This window comes from Terrapene carolina, unplaced genomic scaffold (genome assembly GCF_002925995.2).
Source record: "Terrapene carolina triunguis isolate 2854851 unplaced genomic scaffold, T_m_triunguis-2.0 Scaffold171, whole genome shotgun sequence".
NCBI lineage: Eukaryota > Metazoa > Chordata > Testudines > Emydidae > Terrapene > Terrapene triunguis.
This window is the reverse complement of record NW_020664522.1, coordinates 4,660,040-4,676,583: the sequence shown is the minus strand read 5'-3', so window position 1 is coordinate 4,676,583 and position 16,544 is coordinate 4,660,040. Positions and strand designations below refer to the sequence as shown.

Genomic DNA, 16,544 nt, shown 5'->3' with positions numbered 1-16,544 from the left:
ACACACACACATATAGACTGTGTCCTTCACAGAGTCCCACAGAGTAATTGCAGAGCATTGTCACTGCAAAACTGGGTCCTGACTTTATAAGATACCCAAAACAGGGAAGTTCTCTTACTCTGTGTGTGCACAGCATCATGCAACTTTATATAAATAATCAATAATATACTATTTGATTGATCACGCTATTATTAACATTCCTATTGCAAATTAAAGTTTTGGTTTTTTCTAAGTTTGAAGGTATATTGGGTATTTTGTTTCATATGTCAACACAAATGTAATAATTTGAAACAATTTACATTCTGGAACATATGAGAACAGAGAAAACTGGGCCTTGGTAGAGAAGATCTCTGGCTAACAGGAAGGCCAGGGATTGCATAGAAACATTTCCAATTCTAGGGCAGCACTGCCTCTGGAGCTAACCGTTGGAAAATTCACACATCCTGTGCCTGTCTTTCAGACTTTTAGATCCTGAACTCTAACAGTTTATCAAGAGTTTGTGAATGGAGAGGGACATGAAGAGAGGGTGCATATTTGGCAAACTCCTGTTGCACAACTATGATACTGAGTTCCCAATCCCCTTGCAGCCACATTCTCTTCTAGAGCAAGTCTGCCTATTGATTTGGTTTGCCATAGACATACATAGTCCACATCATGAGGTGGATCTTTTTGAGTGCTGGAGAAAATACAAATTGTCCTGCCCAGATGGAGGGAGCAGTTAGTTTTACACTGGTGATCCACATACATTATCACAGTCCAGTTAACCAGTCTTGCCACGGCTGGTGGGATTTGGAGATGAAGAAAGACTGCCTAATTTCCCAGTTCCAGTGCCCTGAATTCTGGAAAGTTGATGCACTTTCACATTTCAAACTTGGGTCACAGGTGCTGTGAAATCTTATGGACCATGTAGGTTTCCTAACTTCTGAGACTGGCATTAGCATTTAAGTAGGAGGAAGAAAGATGTGCGAGAGGTTTCAGGATTCTTCATGACTAGCCAACAATGTTGGGATCTGAGGACCCAGTCAGAGGTGTGTGTGTGTGCCCGCACGCATGCCTATGTAGCATCCCTACCTAGCCGACTACTTTTAATGCTGATCTCCTTACAGGTTTGATGGATAGGGTTCATCTGGATCCCGGCTCTCGTTCAGCAGGGTGTAACTTCCTTATTCTCTTTCCATATGAATTTCCTTGGAGGTCCCTCCATCCCCTCACTCCTTCCTGGCAGGATCACCAGGGCAGTTTGGAAGGAAAATTTAATCATAGGATAACCCCAAGTTTCTTGCTAGATAGCTGGAGACTCCCAAGCATAGCAGGATAAAACAATACTCTCAGCCTCACCAGTGCCTTCCCCATGAATTTCCCAAGTCAAATAACCTGATAGAGGAGGAGTAAAACTTAGTGTCCCATTAGTAGGCGTACTTTGTAGGGGCCCTTGATGACCTGTGACAATATCTTCTGTCCAGCAATTAGCAACTTCGCTGACTTGGTTAAGTACAACCCAAAAAACTCACAAGTGGGATAAGAGGGTTAGTCCATCCACAGGTTTAATAGACAGTAGATAATAAAATCCCCAAACCCTTAGCCCCTGGCTTGAGGTCACAGTTCTGGGAACTGGTGGTCTCCCAAACAATTTCTCTGACTAGCTAACTAAAAAATGGTGCACTCACAACTCCACGAATGATCTACAGGTTCCCTCTTAGCAACTGCAGAGAGCTAACAATCTTAGTTGGCAGGCAACCTCTTCATTCAAGAATCAGGCTGCTTCTGTTCCCAAGTTTTCCTCTCACCATCAAGGAATGCAGGGACCGAGTGCAAATTACAACAACTATATTAAAAATCCTAGCTCCTAATCTCCTACCCTAGAGCTCAGATATAATTACAGCAGGCAGGCAACCCTGAACTAGCAGCAAGAGCAGTACTTGCCACTTGGTACCTGACTTTATCTGGAGAGCTGAAGGACTAACTCAGCCTGACAGGATAGGGAGTTTTCCCGACAAAACTCTATAAACTAGGAGTTACCTGGAACAGGGAAAGGAACAAGTTTAGGGCTATTGCTTCCAGGTACTCAGAGGCCAGTTCTCAGGGGGAACCCTGCATGCAGGCCTGGGACTCTCAAACTCACCAAACATCAAGTCCCACCCTTTCAGTGGCTGGCTCCAGATTCCTCCAGAGCAGGAGCGCTGGTGGCCACCCAGGCATACTGGCTTTCACTCCCCTGAGCTGACAGGGGCCCCCTCTCGCGCTAAACAGCACTTCTGCTCTCAGTTGCCTAGTAGACTCTGAATCTGCTGTTGGCCCCCTTTCCTCACAGGGACAGTGTGCCTCTCCCTGAGTTACCAGCACAGATACATTCAAGAACCAAGGTGAGCTCCTTGGGGGTTACATGTGTTTGAGGGCAGAATGAGGATTCTTTCCCATATTACTAAGCACTTATATGGCATTTCACACCTACATACTATAAAAATGTTAATCTATTTCAGTCAATAAGGTTGCAAGGGTTCCTTTCTCTATACCACGGATATATACGTATGATTTCCAGTCAATATATAAGGTACTGATATATCTTGGCAGTGACAGAACCTCAGTACAAAGCAATTCAGATTTCAATGGGGAAGAGGTCAGAAGTTGAATTGAATCTTTAGGCTCAGCTTGTAGATTCTAAACATTCCTTTGTTTTACAATTTTCAATTTGCAAGAATTATAAAATAAACAAACTGAATGACAAAGAAAAGCAAAAATGTAAGTTAAACAATGCAGCCCTTGTGCATTGTTGCCTATTATTACCAACTTGGTTTCTGTTGCAGATGATCTGTGATGTTCCTTTGGTACTTTATTATAAAGCTGATAAATGGCTCGCCAGAAACATGGTGAAAGCTTTTTGAATTCACTGTGCTATGGAAAACAAATTAGAAACTCAACTTGTTGCATGAGGGATCATCCTTCACAGCGTGGCCTTTACAATGTGAAACTAATTACTGCAAAGAAGATTTATGGTGTTTACAGTCAAGAATTCAGGGTCAGTTTGACCAAATTCATGTAACTTTAGACCTCAGGCTTGTCTAACACTAAATAGAAGGATAACTGCAACAAATGTAAAGATAAAAATGATTTTTTTTCTACTGAATTGTTTGGCTAGAGGATGGGAATTAAGGGTTAAACAGATCTAGATTCAAGCATTTGTTTTGAGGGATTTTTTGTTTTGTTATTCTTTACTAGACAAGGCAGACAATGCTGAGTCCTAAAAAATGTGTTTTCATTTTTGCAGTCAAATTCATATTAATCCACTAGATATTCAAACCCTTGAATATCCATTTGTATGCAACTATGCAAATTACGATCAAAATATGAAGTACTGATCTAAAAACATTACTAATAATGTAACCAAGAGGTTGGCATTTTATCTATCAGTGACCTGAACAAACACTAGTACAAATAAAATAATGGTAAGATTTTACCCACAAGATTTGACAATTACAATAGATTTTTCTCAAATATACACAGAAAGCAAATTATTTCATTAACATTGCATTTAAATAGATCTTTTAAAATCAAGTATTTGCTTTCTGGCAATGAAATGTCATCCTACTTTTAAACGACTACCTTGTTAACATGCCTACAAACATTTACCACCCTATTTACCGCATATTTGGAAATGGTCATTGTCACCTGCCAACACCAGAAGAGTTGTTTTACAGCACAATTTAGGCGGGTTTGCCCAGCTTAACAAGTGGTATATACAAGTTAAAGTCCCTTAATATGGGAAGAAAATATACTGGAGCTGGTCTTCCAATAATTGGAAAGACAAGTTTCATGATATTTTTCAAATAAATTAGATAGTTTTCATTAGTTACCCAGTTCAAAACTATACACAAAATGGGTGTTTCTATTTGTCTTTCAGATCTGATTCAGCCAAGCATTTAAGCATGAGCTTAACTCTAACTAGGTGAGTAGTTGCATGGGACTGCATAGGAACACACTGAAGTGGTTTGCTGAATTGGGGCTCATGTGACTGAAGGTGAAAGATGTTGAGTATTGTCAGCTCCCATCAACACAAAGAAAGTACTAAGCACTCTGCATAAAATATAATTATCACAGTTAACTGTGACTGCAATTCTGCATTCAACAATTCTGTGGAGATAATAAGGAAGTACTCAGTATTTGCTGATGAAAGCAGATACCCCCTAAAGTATAGCATATACAATACTGGCAAATCAATGCTGTCATTTCCAGATATAATGCCTTAGCCTACTACGCTTGGTACCAAGATATAGCAATGTGTCTGGGATAGTGTGAATTTTGTCAAACCAGTCTGGTTTATCTCTACCCAAAAGCAGTGCAAGCCTGGTGAATCTGTTGGAGAGCGAGGAGCTGCTGCATAGCTAATCCAGTTTAATTAACTGAGTGTCTAACAACATTTCCCTTTAAAAATACAATTTACAATGTTTTTCTTGGAAAACACTAGCTCATAGGTTCAGCAATGTCCTGGCCATGACCTGAGCTTTTCCAGTAGCCATGCCAGGAAATGATACCCAATAAGTAAAGAGAATATTTTGGGAACTGTTTCCTCAAGGTTCTTTTAAAAAACTCTAAAACAACCTTATGGAAAGGGAGTTTCAACAGGGTTTGTCCCCTGTATCTGTTAGATGCTCTTGACAATCTCCTCCTCAGTCTGAAAACTAACATATATTAAAGGCTCATAGAGGTCAGGTTGTAGAATGGGTTTAATTCCTCCAAGGCCAGCTCTAGTCTGTGGGATTTGGTTTTCAGACCCTTTTTCCTCTCACCATGTAACATTTTCCACAATGTTCCTGGGCACTCCTGACAAGTCAATGGGCAGGTGGGCGCAGAAAGATGAGAAAATTGGTGCTAAGATACTGGGGCTGCTGGGTGCCAGCCCAAAAGCTGCTCTACCCTGAGCCAGCTGAAGAGGAACAGCTGAACATAGGGACACCCAGGCCAAGTCCCCTTTTCCTGGCCTCAGCCTGTGAGCTTTCAGGAGGGATGGGTCGATGTAAAAGCCACTCTACCACCTCCCTTACATAAGGGGAATTCTCCTGAGGCCAGTTAAACAGCTGAAACATATTGGTGAATTGAACCTAAAGGAACATATTTTCATTAGAGCTCATCTCCCCTTCAGACTCTTAAGTAAAGGGGCCAGATTTTCAGTGATCCTCACATGCTAGTGAATCTGGCTGGGCATGAAGGTACCCTATTGCATCCCTTGAAAGAATGCACTCTCTATACACTAGAGTGCTCCACAAGGGTCTCATTGAGGCGGGATGCTCCTTAATGTTCTCTCTGGAAGGTGCTGCCCCTTAGTACAAACTATGTGTAATTTGCAGTCTAGCCCTTTGTATATTCAGTGTCCTATCTCCTAGCTTTAATGATGAAAAGAAGTGTTTACAACATTTTACTCTGGCTAGTGGTGCGGAGCAGGGGCGCTGGAATGGGGAGGGGAGGGGACTAGAGGGCGATGGCCCCATCACTTTTAAAAGTGGGAGCGCTATGCCCTCCCACTTTTTACTGGCCACAAGGGCAAGCGATGGTGGCCGAGAGAAGCGAGCAGGGGGCGGGGCCTTGGGGGGGGGGGGAAGAGGTGGCATGGGAGCAAGACCTCTAGGGGAGGGGTGGCGCAAGGGCAGAGACAAGGGGCTGCGTGGGGGCGGGGCCACAGTTTCAATGCCAATTGCCCCTGTGCTTTTAGGGACCTTCTGCTGCTCCTGGTGCAGAGCCAACAGAGCTGTGGGAGAGTGAACTGGGTTCTATTCTGGCTTATATACCCTCACCAGAACTTTTAATTAAGATCCCAACTCTTATGTATTACTAGCGATGATGTGTGAGCCAGACATAACATAGCTTGATTCCAGGCTGCATTTGCAGTGTTGACAGAGTAAACATTATTTGATTGTAAGCCAAGCAAATTCTGACGAACTCGGAGCCTCATAATGCTATTTTTACAGTTACTTTTCATTGTGCAATGCATTTTAATTAATTTAGTCTCAACAAAACGCCTAAGTAGGTGGTACGTATCATCTCCTTTTAGCAAAAAATGCAGGGAAGTAAAAGAGGATATTTTCAAAGGCACAAACAGGAGTTAGGTGCCTAAACTCCATTATTTTCAATGGAAGTTTGGCATCTAGCTGCCCTTTGTGCCTTGAAAATCTCTCCCCTCCCAAGCAGCTTCCTCAAGGCTAACAGGAACAGCCCATGTCTCTTGACTCCAGTACTGTACCTTAACCACAGCCTCCACCCCTACCACCAGCACCCTTAGCAAAGCAGGAAGAATCCTTGTTACTATATATGTTGCTAGAGCTGTGCTTTGTGTTTGCGTATCTCTGGCACTTAGTTAATATCACTGGCACCCTAATTCATCTAATTATAATCCTGCCTATTTAATGAATGGAAATAATTATTGTTTCTACCACATAATACTAAAGTCATAATCAATTGTTGGATAGGTTATCAGATCAGTTGCTGGCAGCTTTTGGCACATACTAAAAACACCCCACCACATGGCGTAACTTCAGCAGAGTTGTCAGATCGTGGTCCATGAGCAGCTCATACATGATTTATTCAAGTCCGAAATATACTTCTACTAAATAGTAATCACCAAGTCCTGAATGGAAAAGCTTATTATACTTTAAATATTTCCATAAGGGAGTAGCATTATCCAGTCCTATTTGTTTCTCCAATATTGTCAGAACTAAGTCATTTAATAGATTCAGTAAGAAGGATTCCAGATTAAATTAAACTGTGGCCATAAAAGGAATATGTTCAATCCATGTTACATAAGTGAATCTCTAATTAAAAATGCAACACATCTGGGAAAAGCAAACTGCAGACTCAAACTTTTCTGCTCTATTCTGAAGTGATTTCTTAAAGGAATACACTGTGTTTAACTATATCATTCTTAAATGTCTCTCATGATACAGGAGCTTTCTTCCATGGAATTAAATGACCCAACATACATTTAAAAATCACTAAATTCAAAAGAGGTGAATTTCACCTCCCAATATGTACGAATATTTCCTAGATTATTCAATAATTCTTGGGAGCTAACCAAAATAACATTTCTGATATCTGCCATAATGCTTCCAAGTTGAAAATGTTGTAAGACCTAGCTGCCATTTAATTAAGGCAAGGATTCAGTTTTGTAGCTAGTTATTAATTGAACTTTGGTAGGCAATACAAAATCTAACACTTCAAAACGTATTGAGCTCCATTTAAAGTTAGCTTTCCCAGAATGAAGTATTTAATAATACAGTGTCAGTAAACACACAGGGGGCCAGATCTTCGGGTGCAGCTAGCAGGTTGGGGAGGGAGTACAAAGGAGACTTAAAACTCACCTTTGCACTTCCTTCCTTCTGGTGCTGCTCTATAGGGGCTGTTTCCCCCATGTTGATTTAGAGAAACCTGAGGGCTGCTTTAACTTATGCTGGACTGCAATGCCCCAAGAGCCCATAACACAGCCCAGAATTGACTGACCACAAGAGTGGTGTTCCCGCCACAACCCCTTTCCTCTGGTATGCCAGCAGCAAGGAGATGGATTGGTGTAAGAACCTATATATTAACTCTATGCCAGAGGATAACCCTTGTCCTGGAGTCATCTTCCTTGAGCTAAGTAGACTTCATGGCCAGATTGAACCATATTGAACTAGCAGCACAGCAGAAAGAAGCTGGCTACACTGTATCAGAGAATCTGATTATGAGTCACCAACTAAACTCAGGTTGAAGAACTAATTTTGGTACCATCCAAAAGAGAACCAGACCCCTCTCTGAGAACTTCCTCTTTGGCTGAAAAGTAATAATATTGGCAAGAGTCCCAGAACTGCTTATACCATGGAAGGGACAATGTGATGATGATATGACAGTTTTATAATAAATACTATAACAATGTGTCTTTCAATGACAGAAGATTAATTTAGGCCTCTGGGTATAAAAATGTTCCTGTTCATAGCTGGTTGGCATATTTGTCATACTAAGAAAAATACTGCACAAGGTAGTTTTTATGTTTAGTTAATTCAGCCTCACTTCCATTAAAAACAAAAATAAAGTGCAATTAATTTTACGATCCTTCCCTGGGAAAGTTTGAGGTAAGAAAATCATGACATTTAAATTATTTTTCTAAAGGGCACACTATTTCCAAAAACTCATCTGAGTGTTCATTTCCAGAACTTTTAGAGAGCAATTAGTGTCACTGAGCTGTAGTGGGAAACACCCTGATAGAGTATGAGTTGAACTATTAACCATCATTCTTCCCATGACTTTATTTCAGAATGTGACTTCAGAGTTTTCACTTTACAAGGAAAGGGTTTTATATCAAAAACACTAACAAACAAAAGAACCTTGCAGCAAACCTAAATGGAACTCCGTTCAAGTTTGTTTTGCTAGTCACCATCATGAACTCCTGTCCCCAAATTACTCAATAAAACAACATCTAAAAGAATATTTACAACTTTCAGGTACAGTAGTGAATTATGACCCAAACAGTTAATGCTTCTGTGTGTGCAAAGGCAACTGTGCTAAATGCAAGTCCCATTTCTGTCCAACTGTTAAGCATACGAGCGTGTACTATTTGGCTGTACATCAAGAACAGCTGTCTGAAAAGTAAAAACAACACAAAATATATCTAGTTACAATCTGGAGGAGGACACAATACAGATTTTTTCCTTTTACCAAATGGAAGCGTTGTACTGCCAACTTGAGGCTCACAGTGGCTTGAAAATTCACTAACATCTTTGCTAGCATCTTTAATGAATTATCTGAGAAGTCCCAGCCTAATAAAAGGTGTCCTTCACAATTAAAAAGCAACAGAGAGTCCTGTGGCACCTTTAAGACTAACAGATGTATTGGAGCATAAGCTTTCGTGGGTGAATGCCCACTTCGTCGGATGCATGAAAGCTTATGCTCCAATACATCTGTTAGTCTTAAAGGTGCCACAGGACTCTCTGTTGCTTTTTACAGATCCAGACTAACATGGCTACCCCTCTGATACTTCACAATTAAGTTATACTTGAAACAAAGACACATTTTCCTGTATTGTCTTCCTGCCCCATTTTCCTTCAGTGTTCACAAAACACATTCATTCTAGGTTAGCAACATGAAAACATTTTGCGAAGAGTGTTTGTGAGTGGGTGGGGAGGGGAGGAAAAATTCTAATAGAAATTTCAGTATCTTGATAATCAATATATTTAGGCTCTAGAGTCATAAAAGCAATATGTTTGCTAATAATTTAACCATTGAAAGGTGCCCTGTAATTTACATTTTTGTACATAGGATTTTACATAAATGTTCGTGGCAGAGTTTATGTGGCTTAAATGCAACAGATGGAGATTTTTTTTTTTCCAGAGAAAAGGTCTTTTAGAGAAAGAAATAGCAAATATTGCATACTGTTCTATTTCATCTAGGTCTTTGTTATCTGGGAGGGTTCAATCACAGTTAGCTGACATGACACTGATTATTATTTATCCTGGTCTACACTGACTGCTCTGTCATATTCAAACATGACAGAATTCTGTAACGTAAACCATGTGTTTTGGCCAGTTTGACCTCTTATACCCGGAGGTTTCCTCTCTTCTGTTTTTTTTGGCTGTTACACCTACAGCCCTTTCAGAGCACAATAAAAACTGGCCTTTGTGCAGCCAGAGATGGAATTTAACTCCATGAAAAAAAGGCCAAGTTTAGAAGTGTGAGTGCATTCCAAACTTAATTTGAAGTTGAACCGAAAAATACTAGACACTAAGCATTTGTGGTGACGTTGACAACTCCCTTGATTTTTTCGCAGGTGATAAGATTTTGGCCAAAACTGGAGCTTGTCTTGTGTCATCCTGAGGAGCTCCAACCCCCTCGCGAAGTTCAGTCCTGCGGCTGCCAGAAGCTAGCAAAGTCTCTCCTTTGTTCTCACAGGAGCGAAGGGAAGGGGCAGGGGAGGGAGCAAAGCTATGTGGGCCCCGAGTCTCTAAAACTCCCCCGTCACCACCAAGGGAAATAGATGAAGCAGCATGTCATTAATCCTGTAAGGTCAGTGCCACAGGAAGTCCTACCGGAACACCCAAGGCATGTTGTTGCCTGACTGGCTTGCACCCATTACCTAAGCCAGGAAGTGACTCGGGTAGGTTGTCTGAGCAACTGCATAGACTCTGTGTTGCTGTTGTATCAGACCCCACTCTTGCCTGACTCCTGCGATCTGCATTCAGCCCCTTTCCCGTTTCCTGCTCTACTCCCATACTTTTCTTGGTTCCTGCCTTGCTCCTGCTCGGTGTCTGACCCTTGCCTTGCCTCTGGCTCCTGCCTCTCCACTCCTGACCACTGGCAACTAGTCCCAGCTCTGGTCCCAGCTACTGATTCCAACTTGACACCCAATCACTTATCCCAGACCCACCCATGAGACAAGACTACCGACATGCTGGTTCCTAACAGATGTCTCAATCTCAACTAGTCTCTGGAGAGGGCACTCAGCCACACCTGCTGAATCAGTCAAAATGGCTGCATGAATAGGTGAATAACAGAACTACAATTTCTTGCTCCGTTCAGCTACTGATACAAAAAAAAAATGTAAAGAAAACCACCTGACTGATAGCCCAGGGAAGAAAAAGTTGCTTATAATGTTCATAAAAATACATATTAGCAATGGACACCCACAGAGTGGAGCAGTGCACAAACAAAACCTCATTAACCCTGGTGACCACATGTTATTGGAGCAAGGGCTGAAACAATCAGAGTAAGTCATTACTACTTCAACCTATCGAATGTTCCAAAAACAACATTTTGCAACGAGCCACTGTAAGTAAATCACAAATGCCTGTAACAAATAAAGTATTATCACTTAATTCATGCACTAGCTGATAACCTCCAACAAAAATAGGGGAAAATTTTGATCTTCTTTACCTTAGGGTACGTCTTCACTACCCGCCGTATCGGCGGGTAGCAATCGATTTATCCGGGATCGATATATCACGTCTCGTTAAGACGCGATATATCGATCCCCGAACGCGCTCACCGTCGACTCCGGAACTCCACCAGAGCGAGCGGCGGTAGCGCAGTCGACGGGGGAGCTGCGGCCGTCGATCCCGCGCCGTCTGGACCCCAGGTAATTCGATCCTTCGACTTCAGCTACGCTATGAAGTTGCATATCTTGGATCGATTCCCCCCCCCCCCAGTGTAGACCAGCCCTTAGTGTAAACCTGGAGCAACTCTGCTGGCTTTAAATGAGTTATTCTGGATATATGTCAGCATAATTAAGAGGAAAATGTAGATCTTACTTTGCTGTGCAGAACATTAGTACTCTCCTAATCACCATCTGGATATGTCATGCAACACTGATATAGTTTAAAAATTCCTGAAGTGAGGGAATAAGGATTTCTTTCAAGCATACAAGAGCGATGTTTAGATGGTGCCTGCAGTTTGATCCATTGATAGCCGGAGTACTTATGATATGACTTGACATTGTGGTTAATCCTGGCAGTTTGCTAGTTGATGCTAAAGCATATCTACGGGTTATTATATTAAATATGAATGTACCAAGTACAATTTTTTTGCTGGTTAGAAGTTAGTGGAATAAAAAAGCCCAAGTTCAGCTATATGTTACTTGGCTTTATTAATTAGAATACATAACCTATGCCCAGGACACAGATCATATATGTGTAAACTGGGTTTTGGGTGTTACTCTTGGGTAGTTGCTTAGTTAGGTTAAGTCATCATCTCTGAAATTTTGTTTTGCGAAATGTCTCTGAAACTCCTCAATAGTAAAAGGGCAGCCGAGGCCTCAGAAAAACAGAAAATTTTCTTTTAGAAACAACTTGGCTCAGACACATTTTAGTGTATTTTTTCTTTTCTTCATTAATATTAATGACAGCTACCTTCATCTTACAGCTTCCCCCCACTTAAAAACAATCCTCTGAGTTCATAATCACATCAGCATATCAACCAGTTGTGATGACCTAAAAGCAGGACTGGAAATTCAAGGAAGGAATAAGCAGCAATACCAAAACTGTTCTGAGTAGTCATGTTTTTATGTAAATATCCTTAGTACAGTAATTAAGGATGTAAGAAGAGAAATACATAATACACATGATATTGTCGGAATGTCTGATTTATTTTTAAATTCTTTCATGAAGCCATAGCAGCCCTTTAAATATAGTATTTGCACTGATATGATGCAAAGCTAGGGGGGGGGAAATCAAAGAAAGTCCTTATCATTATCTAAAGCACAGGATCATTGTGTGTGTCCCCCTATCTCTTTAAACTACTCACCTATACTTCCAAGGTAAACTGGGCTAAAGACAACAGGACTTCATTGAATAAAGAACCCATACAATGAAGACACATTTGAGCAGGTAGTAGGGAAGGTGTATACATTTTGGGCCAGAAATCGGTAGTGAAGTCAACAGAGCTATGCTGATGAAGATCTGGCCTATTTGTGATTATCCGTCTCTCTTTAACAATACCACTGCCATACTCTGTATATTCAGCCTGCCAGGATTCTTGAATAAAGAACATAAAAAAAACCTCCCTCTGATTTTAATCACAACTGTTAACATTTTGTGATTAAAATAACTAGGTTAAACTAGGGAAGTCTTGTGTGGCCTATGAAGCTCCTCAATGAGTTCCTCAAAATGATGTGTGTAATTATCTAACACTGCATGACCAGAGTGATAAACAAACATGTTGCTAAGAAGACCTGGCACCTTGTTCCCTATGCAAGCAGCAGACGGAGAGCTGCAGAGGGGACCCCGACCATCCCAAAGAAGGAAGGTGAACTGCACACTCTTTGAAGATGTGATATCAGTGTTCTGGTAAGTAGCAGTCCTGAGATCAAGTGTATACATTTTCAAAAAGATTTTTTTTTTTAAAAGGGGGTTGGGTGGGGGGGGGGGAGGACATTGGGGATAGTCTCATCCTTGAGTACAGGAGGTAAATCCTCAGGCTCAAGTCATCTATTTGAGACTTTCTGGGAGCACCAGGCTGTGCACCAGTCATCTCAAAATAAAACATGTTGTCATCAAAATGCTAGGATTTTATAGCTTGGAGCTATCTAGTCAGGCCAGAGTGCTAGGAGGCACTAAGCTGACCTGGGGTAACCGGATGCTTGCTGTATCTTTCATCTCATCCTAGTCAGTGTGCTCCCTATTCACTAGCTACAAACCAACCAAATTAACCGTAACCTAAATGGAAAGGATTGTCACCCCAAAGTGCAACAAGTCAACTTCTGAGAGTCTTAGAGGATACGGTCTACAAGGATTGGCAGTCATATCCATAGATGAGAAAGGAACAAATGTAAAGAATAGGGCTGTCAAGTGATTAAAAAAATTAATCACACTGTTAAACAATAATAGAATGCCATTTATTTAAATATTTTTTGATGTTTTCTACATTTTCAAATATATTGATTTCAATTACAGCACAGAATACAAAGTGTACAGTGGTCACTTTATATTATTTTTGATTACAAAGATTTATGCTGTAAAAAACAAAAGAAATAGTATTTCTTAATTTACCTCATACAAATACTATAATGCAATCTCTTTATCATGAAAGTTAATTCTACATTTGTAAGTTCATGTACAAAAAAAACTGCATTCAAAAATAAAACAATGTAAAACTTTAGAGCCTACAAGTCCACTCAGTCCTACTTCTTGTTCAGCCAGTCAGTCAGACAAACAAGTCTGTTTACATTGGCAGGAGATAATGCTGCTCGCTTCTTGTTTACAATGTCACCTGAAAGTGAGAACAGACGTTCGCATGGCAGTTATGTAACCAAAAAAATTTCTACATTTGTAAGTTGCACTTTCACAATAAAGAGATTGCATTATGGTACTTGTATGAGGTGAATTGAAAAATACTATTTCTTTTGTTTATCATTTTTACAGTGCAAATATTTGTAATGAAAATAATAATATAAAGTGAGCACTGTACAATTTGTATTCTGTGTTGTAATTTAAATCAATATATCTAAAAATGTAGAAAAACATCCAAAATATTTAATAAATTTCAATTGGTACTCTATTGTTTAATAGTGCGATTAAAACTGCGATTAATCAAGATTAATTTTTTAATCATTATTAATTTTTTTTAGTTAATCACGTGAGTTAACTGCGATTAATCGACAGCCCTGGTAAAGAATAAGAGCAGTTTGCTGGTGAGCAATTAGAGAGGAAAAGGCAGTCCACCTAAAGTAAGGAAGAAGTTTCTTCTTCTTTATTTACACAAATTCTGAACTCAATTATAGGTATGGGGTGAAGTACTAGGGGAGGAAACAGCCCCAATGAGTGGTCAAAAATGGAAGGAAGAAACCAATTCTGTGACTCCATTCTTATAAACCCTTAGACACTAACAATTCAGTCTTCTACCCAGAGAGGAAACACAAAAATTCTCTCTCTCATATTTTCTGAGCTACTTTCCCCTCTTTTTCAGACAAGACAAACACACACATACACTTTACAGGATGGTTGATCAACTGACCTTACAATTGGCCAATCCATCCCATACTGTCACCAAGTATCCCTGCCACTTGAGCTTAGAGAAACATTTAAAGTGTTCCACAGGGAATTCAGCCCAAACTTCCAAAGTGGAAGAAATGGAGCACAGCCTAACCCTAACTAGAGAGAGAAACTGAAGATTTTAAAATAGAGGCTGGGGGTGGGTGTGGAGGGAAGTAAAGTTCTTATGAAAGAATGTGATAAATCCTCAGGTACCCTCTTCACATTTTGAATTCTATGCATCCATCTGGGTTGGTTAGCCCTGCTGCAGGAGATAAAGAAGTTGGCCAAATCTTTGCCAAAACTTGAACGTGAACTGAATCCTTTCAAAGGTTAAAAAAATCAGTTTAAAAATAAAAGACAATTCTGTTTGCAATCTGGTTCCAGTCACTAGGAGAAGGGCTGAAATACCCAGTCCTCTATATCTATCCGCCTACTGGGTGGAGACACAAACTCATACCTACGTTTTGCAAGTACCAACATGCTTTAAATAGCCTAACGCAGGCATTTGCATTTACTGGATCCATGAGTCATGACTTATGTGTTCTGAGACTCCATTGATAGACACCATATAAATAAGTAAATTAGATGGATTAGATAAGTTAGATACAGCTACACAGAATGCTTGCAATTGATACCTGCAAAGTGCAGGCTTGAGTTAATGCTTACACAATTTTGCACATCCACAAGTAGAAGATCAGGGCTGAAAATGTGGGCCAATGACAAAGGCTTTTTTCTAGGTATTTCCTGCCTTATTGGATATCTGGCAAGAAAGCAGTTCTTTAAAGCCTTCTGGATAATTCAGAAAGAGAGCCAAATTCTGGTTGACCATAGCTCCCAAAATGAGTCTATGCATGTGGTGCAAAAGCAGTATTACTGTGTACCTGTATTCTGGTTAGCAGTGGCCCTCTGTGCAGATTACTCCTGCCAAAAGCAGGAATAATTTATATGGGAGTGGATGAGCAAGCCTCAGCCAGCTCTTCTAAAACTCTTGGATACAAGTTATCTGGACCTGCTGATTTAAAAATGTCTGTATTTAGCAGCTACTGTTTACATTCTCCTGAGATGTTAGTAGAATGGAAAGAGCATTATATGATATGACATCTTTCCCCCCCCCAAATACAGAATAGAAATATTTATCCAACTCTTCTGCCTTTTCAGCATTATCTAGTAATGGACCAGCATCATTATTAGGATTGGTTTTGTTCCTAAAATAAGTGAAACTCCTTATTGTTCTTAACTCTGCTTCCCATAGATTTCTCCTTATGTCCCTTTGCTATCTTTATCAATTTTCTACAATTAGTTTCTGATTAATATTCATTACTATCAACCTCCCCTTTCTTCAATTTGTCCTCTGCCCAAGAACAGTGTTAGACATGGCATCTGCACCAGGGAGTGTGCCTGAGAAAATCAGAGCTAGGAACAGTGACAAGTCTAGTGCCCAGATTCAGGGGACTAAGAAGCACATGGGATCCAGCATTTGGATCCAGTCATAACAGACTGAACTCCATCCAGAAAACAGGCCTGGGCCTGGTTGTGAAGCATCCCAGCTTTTGAGTCTCATCCAAATAGAATTAAACCTCTGAGCCATTTGACAGAATTAAACCTCTGAGTCATTTAAAAATAATTAAAAGATTGCTGAAGACATTATTCCATACTGCACTATGCATAAACTACTTGCAAAATATTAATTTATTTGAAGGAAAATAGGACATTTTTGAGTTGTAGAAGCACAGAAATGATCAGATGCTCCTGTAATATCACTGCTTAATTAGTCATTACCAACTGAATTTGAATTAGAAGTGGGCCTAAACTAAATGCCATATCTATGCACCCCCCCAAAGTGTTTTCAAGGTCTGGCTCTGAATTTTGCACCTTGAGCCCATCTCTAAATAAAAGTAATCAAATTTAAGATTAAAAATATAATAAATACATATTTTAAAAACATATTCCTCTGTTGAGAGCCGTCCTTGCATGCCAAGATTTTGCCTAAGGCAAATTTCTATGGTTAAGCTATAAAGTTATGAAAATAAGGGTTTATAATGAAAATACTAACAGATGCTTAAC

General features: G+C 40.1%; 1 protein-coding gene across 1 annotated transcript in view; it reads right to left on the bottom strand.

Moving 5' to 3' along the window:
* The window catches only part of KCNQ1 (potassium voltage-gated channel subfamily Q member 1), a 549,152-nt gene that overhangs the window by 281,285 nt on the left and 251,323 nt on the right, over positions 1-16,544 (bottom strand). The window lies entirely within an intron of this gene.